This window comes from Spermophilus citellus, assembly GCF_964194105.1.
Source record: "Spermophilus citellus genome assembly, chromosome: 14".
Lineage (NCBI taxonomy): Eukaryota > Metazoa > Chordata > Mammalia > Rodentia > Sciuridae > Spermophilus > Spermophilus citellus.
This window is the reverse complement of record NC_138194.1, coordinates 25701132-25713058: the sequence shown is the minus strand read 5'-3', so window position 1 is coordinate 25713058 and position 11927 is coordinate 25701132. Positions and strand designations below refer to the sequence as shown.

General features: G+C 39.0%; 1 protein-coding gene across 7 annotated transcripts in view; it reads left to right on the top strand.

The window, feature by feature from the left end:
• Positions 1-2554: 2554 nt before the first annotated feature.
• The window catches only part of PCMTD1 (protein-L-isoaspartate (D-aspartate) O-methyltransferase domain containing 1), an 82897-nt gene continuing 73524 nt past the window's right edge, over positions 2555-11927 (top strand). For 5 of the 7 annotated variants that reach the window (XR_014018779.1, XR_014018780.1, XM_081266232.1 and 2 more), the window contains exon 1: positions 2618-2774. The gene's annotated coding sequence lies outside the window, so the exon portion shown is untranslated. Of the gene's footprint in view, positions 2775-11927 lie in introns of all 7 variants that reach the window. The other 2 variants (XM_081266235.1, XM_081266236.1) reach the window with 2 other exon arrangements.

Here is an 11927-nt window from a genome sequence, read left to right as displayed (position 1 = left end):
AAGGTGTTAGGAAGGTACTAGATGTTTTAAGGTAATATTGGCAACACATGGAGACTTCCAATTCTGAAGGCCAAATAAAACAGAGTGAATGTCATGTCTATGCGAAATGTGAATTTCTAGGATGATGAGAGTAGTTTGTATATGGAACATGGTTCAGTTTAATAAATATTTGTTGAATGCTTTATGCATTTAAATAAGAGTCTTTCTTATATAACAAGAGTTCTGCCTACACAGTACTCTGAACAGAGTGCCAAACAGCTATACTACCCTTTGTTTTTTTTTTTTTAAATATTTATTTATTTAGTTAGTTATTGGCAGACACAACATCTTTGTTGGTATGTGGTGCTGAGGATGGAACCTGGGCCGCACGCATGCCAGAGGAGCGCACTACCGCTTGAGCCACATCCCCAGCCCCGCTATACTACACTCTGAGTATTTTCTGCTTAATAATAAAATTGAAGTGACCCAGTATGAAGAATTATTATAGCAAATGTTACCTCTGTGGCCAGGACCAGATTTGCTGTAACAGTGGATCAAGAACGTTTAAAATTTAAATTACCATTCAACAATGGGTATTAATTTTGTAGCAAACAATGGGTGCAAAGTATTAATATTGTAGCAAACCAGGCTGTGTAGAGAAACAGTGGACACATTGGACACATTAAGAATGCACCCACCCTTTATGGGTTACAGGTAAGTAGGAATACACATTCACAAGAATTAATGATATGAAAAAAGTGTTAAATGGAGACACAATCAGAAATCCTCTGAAGGTAGAGGTGGGTGGCACCATGAGGTATGTGTACCACAGGAAGGTAGAGTTGATAGCTTGATTATTTGTAGTTTAGCTATTCTCATAAGAGTAACACTTGGTTCTTTTTTATTAACAAAGTACTTATTACTAGCCTGATTAAAAATAAAATAACAAAAAAAGCAAAAGAGAAAAATGAACTATAGCTAACTTTAATTCAGTAGAAATCTAGTTTTGAAAAATTGCTATAGCAGAAGGAAGAAAGAAAATATACCAAGAAATGAAGGCAAGTCAAAACAGATGTTCAATGATTTTAGCCCTCTTCTTAATTTAGATTACCATTTGTACTCATTTTGTTTATGGTAAGATATTTTCATGTACTAAAATTTCTGCTTGGAATAGCAGAAAACTAATCCTGTAAAACTTGTTATGCGATCCCATCAGTTAGGAGTGCTCTAGGCTCAGGCAAGAGAGCCAAAGATGGGACTAAATGAATCTGTGACCCATAGCTATACTACAGAAGACATATGAGCAGAGATTTTTGCACAGTTCAGAGCACTGGATATGCACTCATACCTTAAATTCAAAATGATGTTGAGCTGAATGGTAGGTCACCTTACTAGCAATTTTGTTCTGAAGTTATTTTATGATTTGAAGCTTTGACCTTGCTAGTGTGTTCTTTCAAACACTTTGTACATGATCAGTTGGATCAGTTGCCATGGAAAGCAGTAACCTGGGCATTGAGGGTGTTCTAATTCTAATGTACCTTAAGAACCCTATAAGGGTAGTCTTCAATCATTGATAACAAAGATGAAAATCAATATAATTCAAGCAATGCGTGCTCTAAAAGACTAGTGGTTTGGAGGGGAATATACACAGAAAGACTAGTGAACAGAAAAGCAGAACAATGTGATACTGGATATTTAGCAGAGAAATGATACCTTTTATGTGTATTATAATCCATTGAAAAACATTATGTGTAGTATGTAGCTTTCCAGGAGTTAGGGTTAGTCTTAAAAAGCACGAATAACATGTTTACTGTTCAGGACCATAAGTGGCAGTGCTTTCCTAGCTTGCTTGATCAATATGCCACTCTATCCCCTTCTCAACTTTCTCTCCTTCCTCTTTCCTTTAGATAACGTGTGGTTAGGCACACTAAAAGAAACTTGCTTGACACAGTATCTTCAGTGTGTTGAATGCTATGCACACTTGGGATGTTCAAGGGCCCACGCCCATAGCTCCCTCCCGGAGTCAGGCCAAGGTCTCAAGAATCTGCAGGTCCACCTGCAGGAACCGGGGAGGGCGCGCACGCTCTGGAAGCGCTTACGACCGGCGTGCGGGGCGGGACTTAGGGACGCTAAGTGGACACTCTATAAAGAGGCCCAATCATGAGAAAAGCCCTGAGCCCTTAGGATCAATTAGTGTGCACCCTCCAAAAGAGCCGCTCAAAAGTTACCCTGTGGGGTATCGCCCACGACCCAGGAAAGCCCTTTGAAAATGCTTCAACACCCGGGAGGTCTTGTCCCCGGGAGCGGCGGGGACGTCGAGGTGCCTGTTTCCTCAGGACCTCCACAGCCACTGAACACCGACCACACCGCGACCGGAGCGCCCAAATGTGGGCAAGAGGGCGGGGAGGCAGAGGCCTTGCTCTCGCGGGATCTCCTCCCACCGCTGTGGTCTCCAGGCCCCAGAGCAGGCCTCGCGTTGTTTGGGGATTGGGGCGGGGCGATCCCCAAATGGGCGGAGCCAAATGGGGGCGTCCCCAGTCCTTGTTGACTTGGGCCTCCTGACGGAGCGTCTCTCCTAGAGCTTTCCGCGCATGCCCAACTCTCTGGCGGTACTGGAGGCCGGGACAGTCCGGCTGCCTCCGGCGCAGGTCCGGGCCCCGCCCCTCCCCCCGGCGGCGGTGGCGGCGGTGTTGTTGTGGTGGTGGTGGCGGCGGCCGGCGGCCTCGGAGCTTGCAGAGTCCTAGTGCCTGGCTCCCGCGCCGCTGTGGCCGGCCGGACCGACCGCCGCGCCACAGGTAACGCCGCTGCCGGGGGGCTTGGGGTTTAGGGTTTGGCGTGTGCCGGGTCGTCGGCGGGGGGCGCGTTGGGAGACCGATCCCAGGGGTCTGGGCCGGAAGGTCGGGGATCCAGCACCGGGAGGGCTTGGGGGCCGGACGGGGCCTGGAGGTCGGGGTCCCGGACATGGAGGGGTGGGAGGCCGGGGACCCGGGCAAGGCCGGGGTGCCGCGTCCTCGAGCCGGTCCTGCGACTCTGGCCTGGGCTTGGGGACCGCAGAGACCCGAAGCCGGCGTTGGCAGACCCCTGCGGCCCTATAGGGCCTCTTCAGACCGACCCGGTGACTTTCTGTTGTTTTGGTTTGGAAGCAAAAGAGTCCAACCTACGTCGGGCTGGGGAGAGACTCACGGGATTAGAGCAGGCGCTGGCATTTTCCTCCCGACTTTTTGTTGTTGTTGTTGTTTGAGCGTACTACTGTTCGTGGTAAGTGCCTTGCCTGTCGTGTGCCTTGGGACCTTTTTAAACACCGGCGTAGGGAAGACTCAGGAGTAGAACTAAAGGGAGTAATTTTGCAGATCCACGATTTTCCTTTCAGTTATTATTTTGTTTTCGTATGCCGTCTTTTTAAATTCGAGCAATCATAGCAATGTTTTGAAGAAATCAGAAGAATTTAGGTAGGGCGGAGTAGGTTTTTAAGAATAGTTTTTTTTTTTTTTAAATTACAAAGTACTATTGAAAAAAATTAAGTTGCCCAACAATGAAGACCCCATACCTTCTCCTCTGACCCCCAATCCCTGATATTTCCTTTATTACTGGGTAACCAGACTTCCACTGTGTGTAGCCGTTCAGGATTTGTGTGTGTGTGTGTGTGTGTGTGTGTGTGTGTACCCGCGCGCGCGCAAGTGAGGGTTATGCTTTAGAAACAAAATTTGAATCATCTGTGGTATATTGTTTTATTGACCAACAAAACATCACGAATACCTCTCCATTTTATTAACATGCTTCATTCTTTTTAAAAACTGCATAACTCTGTAGTTATTTCTTTATTGTTGAACTTGGTTTACAAATTTTCAATTATCAGTTACTTTTAAAAGGCCAATGCTTTGAAACAATAACGTGGTGAAACTTTCAGAATGTACAAGGCCAGATGTGATACTTTCATATGAAATAGGTTGAGTAATATGTTTACAGAAAGCTTAATGGTAAGTTTACATGGGGCTGGATGACTTCATAAAGCAGGTTATTAGAAGAGTTTACATTTTGTTTTTTCGAGTACATTTTCCCAAATAAATTTAGATACCATATGGTCAGATGAAAACATTTAATTCCTTGAACATAAAGTAGCCGATTTGTGGAAAAAAAAGGTAAAGTGGAAAACCAGTGGCCCAGAGCTTTGTATTGGGGGGTGACTGGGGTGAAACACCAGGGTTTAAATATTTCGAAAAGTAAGCCTTAGGGAATTAAGCTGGAAGTGGAAGTATGGTACTACCTGCTTATTATTAAGACAGAAAGCAGGGCTGGGGATGTGGCTCAAGCGGTAGCACGCTCATCTGGCATGCGTGCGGCCCGGGTTCGAGCCTCAGCACCACATACAAACAAAGATGTTGTGTCCGCCAAATACTAAAAAATAAATATTAAAAAAATTCTCTCTCCCTCTCTCTCACTGTCTCTCACTCTCTTTAAAAAAAAAAAGCAAATCCCTGGTGCATTTTGTATTTTTGTGTGCAGAAGAGCTGGAGGCATTGTTGATTTAATTACTAACTTGTATTTTTTAAAGATGCACTGTTGTGTTCATCTTGGTGCTAGTTTCCAGGGAAAACAGAACTGAAAAAAATCATAAACAATGGTCTTCATCTAAGCATGTATAGTCTGAAATCTTAGTCTAACTTGTATAGCATTTTTTTTGGGGAACTGTGCTTAAAAGGAATCAAAAACATCCATGGCATTTTAGTCCTTGTTTCTGATAATAATAGCTTTCTCTTAATACCAAAATAAGTAGCATTTCCCCCATTCTATAGATTAGTAAACAGGCTCTGGGAGATTAAACTTCTTAAGAACCCATTGCTTTTTAAGTAGTGATGTCTGCATATACCCAGGTGTACTTAATTCAAGAACCTGGATTTTTTTGCTTTGCCTTGTCTCCCATTTATGCATATTGCCTTACAAAACTGTTCATCTTAGTTTTCTTTCTTTGAAATGGCAAAATAGAGATGGAGATAACCATGTACATTGAAAATTGTCTAAAGGATACATAGCCAAAAACTAAAACAGTATCTTTTTTTTTTTTTAAACCTTTATTTTATTTGTTTTTATGTGGTGCTGGGGATTGAACCCAGGACCTCACAGGTGCTAGGTGAGTGCTCTACCCATGAGCCACAACCCCAGCCCTAAAACAGAATTTTTTTATATGAGGTTTCTGGTGATGTATTATTAAAATATTAAACTTGTTTTTATATTGTTAACCAAGAAGGTAAGGGATTGTGTTGTGTTAGTCACTGTTCTATGCCATGGTAAATTTGTATATCATAAATTGTAGCTCTCACAGCTGTTTATTTTTTACAAAGTTTGATAATCTCATTTCAGTAAGCATTATTTTCATGGATTTAGTTGAACATATAATATGCTAATATGCTCAAAAGAACACAAAGAGCTCCCTAAAGTCTAGAAAGATTGAAATTGCTTTTTTAATTTTTGGTGTTTTAATCTGTTAAATACATCAATAAGATGTGTGTCATAGTATTTCAGTTTATTTTAGTTTTTTAGCAGATGTGACAATCGTGTAAAGAAGTAGGGAAAATACTGAAGATAATTAAGTACGTAATATATATTGTAATAAGTATTTGAGAAGAAACCCATAGATATTCAGGATGATAAACAGTCATATTTAAGTGGCATATCTGCTACTGATATCTCTTAGACAGCTGATGTTGGTTTGTTACTAGGTTTTATAGTTGTGTGATACCAAAATGTTCCAGCCACAGCAAAGTCTCTTTATACTGTGGAACTCTTGCTCTTTGTGTGTATTTTAAAAAATTAAGAGCTATCTTATTGCTGGTGGAAAGAAATTGAAAGTTTATTTTTCAGTTTAACCTCAAAGTCCTTTTGGGGACATATATTCATGAGTAGTCAGAAATAAATCAACTATTTTTGGTCCTATGAATAATACCAAAAAAGCATCAGTGTTGATCTCTAGAGTTTAAAACCCACTGGGCTTTTTTCTTTGTTAGGGAAATGAACACAAAATTTATTAAGTGCCTAGGGCACTGCAGTATTAGACTCCTATTTAAAAACTAATTTGTATAAAATAGCTATTGTGTAATTGCATAAAGACTCTGCTCCAATGTAGTTCTGTTTTTTTTTTTTTTGGTGAGAAACTAGTTAACATAAAAAGAGACACCAAAATGGTGGTGGAAGGGGGAGGATCTGAGAATTGCCTGTCTGAGTAGATAATGGAGAGGGCTTTCTACAAAGAGGAGTAATCAGTGGAGTCAGATGTGTGGATGGATGTCAGGGAAGATGAAAGCTTGCTTGAGTTACAGTTCTGTGAGCTTCCATATGCTGAAAAAATATCTAATTATAATCATTAGCATGTATTAGCTGTGTCCTGTTAGGGATTGAGTTGGAATAGGTAACACTTCCGTAATCTGTAGGCTCTTGTAAGCCCCTATAATAATCATATTATTATAAGTCAGTTCTTGTAATCTGGAGTTCTAGTGAGCATTTGCAGAGCTATAGATTGTAAAGTCTATAGAGTCCTATCTCCATGCCTTCTTTAAGCCAGCACCTCCAAGTCATCCCTCTGGGGCCTGTGTTCATATTCTCTCTCTCTTCCATGATTTTAGCTATTACCTTAAGTTTGGTTCTCATCTTTCTTTTTAGAGTTGAGTTTCTTTTCTGGTGATTCCATAACCCTATGGTTTCAACAGCCCTCCTCTTTCCATTTGCCCAGGCTCCTTGTTCTCCACCACCAGTCTCATTTTCTTGCCTAATCTTCAGATTCTTCTTTTTTATTATTCTCCTTGATAAACTTTTTTTTTTTTTTAAAGAGAGAGAGAGAGAGAGAATATTTTAATATTTATTTTTAGTTTTCGGCGGACACAACATCTTTGTTTATATGTGGTGCTGAGGATCGAATCCGGGCCGCACGCATGCCAGGCGAGCACCCTACCACATGAGCCACATCCCCAGCCCTTCTCCTTGATAAACTCTTGCTGGCTGTCATTTTATTTTTTTGAATCATCTTTTCCTCTAATTTCCTCAATTATATTAATGAACTTAACATTTTCTTAGTCATCCAGGCTTAAAATCAAAAGACCATTTTTTTATTCCACATTTTTTATTGGTACATTATTGTTGTATATGATGGTGGGATTTATTGCTACTCAAAAGGTCATCTTTGATTTTTCACTCTCCTTGGATGTTGTTTTTTTGTTATTTTATTGTGCTTCCTGATTCTTCTGCCTCCCTTCCATTTTTCGAGCAATCATGTGCAAATGAGACATTCCTAATCTCTAGGGGGTTTTGCCATACCATTCATCATGCATATTGCTATTAAACTGTCCTACCTGCATCCTTGAACATTATAGTCTCTGCTTGATGACAAAACAAAAATCCTGAAACAGTTATTGGCTGTGTCTTATGTCAGTCGTCATCTGGGTGCTTTGTTCTCTTTTGGTCTAATTTACTAATTTATGTTGGTAGTTTTTATGATCCCCACTTCACAGGTGAAGAGGTGGAGACTTCACCAGCTCAAAGGAATTGCTAATGGGTAGAAGAGCTCAGATTTTAATTTTAAGCATGTCTTTTCTTGAAAGGTTTGTGTTCTTGACCACCGTGCCTCTGCCCAAAAGGCTATTTTCATTAACGCTGTAATAAAGTTCCAGTTACTCAGCATTGTTTTTCTGCATTAATTGGCCCCAGTCCATTTTGAAACTTAGTTCTTCTTGTGATCAAACTTATTTTTTAACGTATGTTCTCTGAAGAATGTAAACTTTAAGTTTTACTTAACTTTTTTGGTTATTTATGCATTTTTATTTCTTGGAATTTTTTCTTATCTCCTCAGTGTAAAAGGTTAGCTCATACATGGTTATTCCCCACTCCTGCCTTTCCTGTTTGTGTAGTAGTAAAGTCTGTCTTTGTTCTTGTAGCCCTTTATTTAATCTTTGATACTTTCTACTCTTAATTTGTTTTTGAGTATACTAGTAGTTGTAATTGGAGTATAAGTTTCTGGAAAGCAGAAACAATGTTTTATTGTTGTTTCTGTATCTCTCAGTAGTCTGAGCATCTCTCAGTAGCTGCTCAGAAAATATGGGTAAATGAGTATGGAAATGATCACTGTAAACTGCCCCTTTCTTTGGCATTTAAGTAGTGTTTGGTTTTAGTGCTGAATGTGTCCTCCTCTCACTCATCCCCCACCACAAGCTTATTGGAGTTTTGTGTGTATAGTAACCAGGTTTTCTTTTTGTGGGCTGCTATATAAATTCTTTATTTTTCACATTGTTAGGTAATTATCATCATTTATTAAAAATATCAGTTTAGGGGCTGGGGATGTGGCTCAAGCGGTAGCACGCTCTCCTGGCATGGGTGCGGCCTGGGTTCGATCCTCAGTACCACATACAAACAAAGATGTTGTGTCCGCCGAAAAAACTAAAAAAAAAAAAAATTAAAAAATCCTCCCCCCCTTTTTATTTTTAAAGACTTTTTTAAAGAGAGTGAGAGAGAGAGTGAGAATTTTTTTTTTAATATTTATTTTTAGTTTTTGGCAGACACAACATCTTTGTTTGTATGTGGTGCTGAAGATCAACCCGGGCCGCACACATGCCAGGTGAGCGCACTACAACTTGAGCCACATCCCCAGCCACTCTCTCTCTCTCTCTCTCTTAAAAAAAAAAAAAAAAAAATCAGTTTATGGTGGGGCTTGGTGGCACATACCTGTAATCCAAAGCAGCTCTGGAGGCTGAGACAGGAGAATCATGAGTTCAAAGCCAGCCTCAGCAATAGTGAGGTGCTAAGCAACTCAGTGAGACCCTGTCTCTAAATAAAATACAAAATAGGGCTGGGGATGTGGCTCAGTGGTCGAGTGCCCCTGAGTTCAATCCCTAGTTAACCAACCCCCTCAAAACTAAACTAAACAAAACAAAACCGAAAACAGTTTATGCATGTGATTTCTTGGTGTTAAATATAAAAATGTGTTAAATTAACATTTTGTGTTTGATTTCTTTTTTATGTTCTTGAATTGGGCAAGCTTCCTAATGAACTGCAATATTCTCATAAATTGACTTCACAGCTTCTTTTGTGTTTATAGAGATGAAATATGGAATAAAACTATTTTTTACTATGTTGTTTTATTCCTTTTGGTGATATCAGGAAGATCCCACATAGATAACACATCACTTTTAGATTCCTGAAGAACTCACAAAATTTTAGATTTATTTAGATTACCTATAATTGTTAATGGTTATTATGCAGAAGTTATTTTTTTCTCTTACTTGCCTTTGCAATACATTGTGTTAGTTTAGATACTTAATTCTTGCTTTGCTAATTAAAAATATAATGCTGGTAAGAATCATCAACCTAAGATAGGTTGGTGATAGTGATGTTTGCTTTTTGGAATGCTAAAATGCATGAACGTAAAGTGAGATTGGTTGTCAAGCTAATCAGTTGGTCACTGTCTGCCCTCAACTTAATCACGGTAATCACAAACACTACTTTTAGATTTTAAGCAAGTTTAAATTATTCATTGATTTTAAAAAATAGACAAAACAGTTACATGGTTCAAATTTTAAGTGGTACAGAAATATATAGCTTGTGGGGCCAGGGTTGTGGCTCAGTGGTAGAGCACTTGCCCAGCAAGTGTGAGGCACTGGGTTCGATCCCCGGCACCACATAAAAATAAAAAAAAACAAAAGTATTATGTCCATCTACAGTTAAAAAAAATATTAAAAGAAAAAGAAATATATAGTTTGAAAATGTCTCTTTCTTGGACTCCTAATTTTTCTACTTGGAGGCAGCCACACATCTCTGAAATGATAGAAACTATATCTATATCTATATCTATATCTATATCTATATCTATATAGATATAGATAGATATATACACAAGTAAATGTGAATAAATTTCTTTTTCTTTTCATATAGGTAGAGATGAGGCACACTGCAGATTTTCATTTGCATTTTTTACCTGAAAGTATGTCTCTTAAATTCCATGTCAATAGATAAATAACTACTCCATTCTTTTAAAAATACTGGCTGCCTCAAAGTATGGTTTTATATATAAGTACAAGTTTTAGATTGTATATTTTATTTAACAATATTTTCTACTGATGAGCATTTAGATTGGTTCCCGATTTTACTATTATAAACTATTGAGGCAACACATTGAAGGAAAAGAAGAAAAAAAAGTAGGTGATCTTTCTCTGTAGGGGGAATAAAGTTTGAAAGTTGAAATTATTGTGTAGGGGTGAAAAATGTATATTTTTTCATTGTAAGACTCAAGACCTTAAGAATATATTGCTGTCTATTCTGAATATCTTAAATTTGTTTAAATAGACTTTACAGTATAATCTTTAATAGTTAAAAGTATGGCTGTGTAGAAGTGTGACTACACAAAAAGTTCTGATGTAATACAGTAAATGGAAGGGGGAAATGTAGCAAAATCTAGTTGTTCAGGTTTGTCTTTGTGTCTCTGTTTAAGTCCTTCCTCAGTATGGGGTAAGACCCTTATGGAATGAGGGTTTTATGATCTGTCAGACAAGGTAGGACAGAGAATTTCCTTATGACCAGCTTTAACACAGAATGGCAGGGGAAGGTCAAAGTAAAATATCTAGGTTTTTGCGGTTGACCTGGGGAGAGGAGCTTTAGTTCCTGTAATCCACCTTAAGGAAGAGGAATTCTAGTTTCTGTGGCCTACCTGGGGAATAAAAGGAATAGGAGAAAGGACCAGAGAAGTTAGAAGATAATTTGCTCTTGAGGCTGTCTGGTTTACTCCAGTTCAAAGTGCTTGTCTTGCGGAAGCATCATTCTTTGCTTTATGTTTTTCTGAGCCCCAACAGATGTTTCTTGGTTACCCCTCCCCTTTGTGTGTGTGTGTGTGTGTGTGTGTGTGTGTGTGTGAGAGAGAGAGAGAGAGAGAGAGAGAGGGAGGGAGGGGGAGGGTTGAAAGATTGATGTTCTGCTATTGAGCTAGCTACATCCTGAGCCCTCTGCTTTTAAATTAAAAAAAAAAAAACTTTTTTTTTTTTTTTTTGGAGACAGGGTCATGTTAAGTTGTTCAGGGTGGCCCTCAACTTGTCATTCTTTGCTTCAACCTTTGAGTAACTGGGATTATAAGCATGTGTACCTCACCTGGCTTTCGGTTTCTTTTCTGACCTGATTAGTGACCTGGATGGAGAGAAATCTGGGATCATGTGAAGACACGTGTTAGAATCTGTTGATTCTAAGTGACAGTAATGATGGGTAGTAGCTTCCATGATCAATTGTCCATTCCACAAGATTCAGACCTCTATGTATTTAGCACTTCAATGCTTAGAAATGATACTGACCTGGAAGGTAGTGTTTGGGACTATGGCCTATGTGATGTTTTGGATGTGCTTTTCCTGTCCATGTGTTGGAAGGTTGGTCTCTTTGTGGAAATATGGGAGGTTCTTAGATCATAGAGCGACTTGCCTAGAAAGGCACTAAGTTTTCATGTGACCCCTTGGAAAGATCTGAAAAGAGGTAATTCTTAAAAAATGTTTATTATTGTGAAGGAGTGATTATAAAAAAGCTGAGCCTGCCCCCACCCTTTTTGACTTCCTGCTTGTGATGTAATTTCTTTTCCTATATGGGATACCATCATTGCCATCTGCCATGATGTGATGAAGCCAAGACAGCCTTCACTGTAAGTGAACTGATGCCAGCACTGTGCAGTTGAATATCCAAAACTGTGGGCTAAATAAACCTTTTTTTTTTTTTTAAATAAAGTTAGCCAGTCTAAGGTATTTTGTTATAGTAATGAAAATCTAATTCAGCTTGTAATAGTATATATTTAACATGGGAAACATGTTTGGGGATGAGCTAAAATGCCCGAGTGTCATGTAGAAGAAAATGTCATAGCCTCCAATAAAATGTTTTATTTTATATGGTCATTACCTTTTTTTTTTTAAACTTTAAAATTATATGTTCAAAAATAAGAT